Below are 445 nucleotides of genomic sequence, written 5' to 3'. Positions count from 1 at the left end.
AATTAGCGAATAGGTCAAGATATTACAAAATGTCAAAAGTTGAAGGATTGTCTACATTAATACGGTCCTTTGAATAACCACACAAATAAAAGTCGAGCCAATTCATGTCACCAAAATGTAAAATCATATATTCGGTTAATTTCTCGCATTTCATGAAATCACATATCCTCTATATCCATATAATCAATATTCAGGCCAAAAAATTTGTAATCATGTGGCAGTAGCGATGGGAACTGACGGTTCGTGCCATATATTTTACATTTGTAAAAAAGTAAGGGGCTAATACAACTCTACTGTCCAAATAACACATCATACAGCAGCCTTCTACTGGTAAGCTATTATTCAAGCATTCAATCACGTGAGTTCTGAATTGATTAACAGCGTTTGTTATTAGTTGAATTATTTAATGGTGAAGATGGTTTTTCATTAGCAAAATATGCCATAA

This window comes from Teleopsis dalmanni, chromosome 1 (genome assembly GCF_002237135.1).
Source record: "Teleopsis dalmanni isolate 2A chromosome 1, ASM223713v2, whole genome shotgun sequence".
Taxonomy (NCBI): Eukaryota; Metazoa; Arthropoda; class Insecta; order Diptera; family Diopsidae; genus Teleopsis; species Teleopsis dalmanni.
This window is presented reverse-complemented; position numbering follows the sequence as displayed.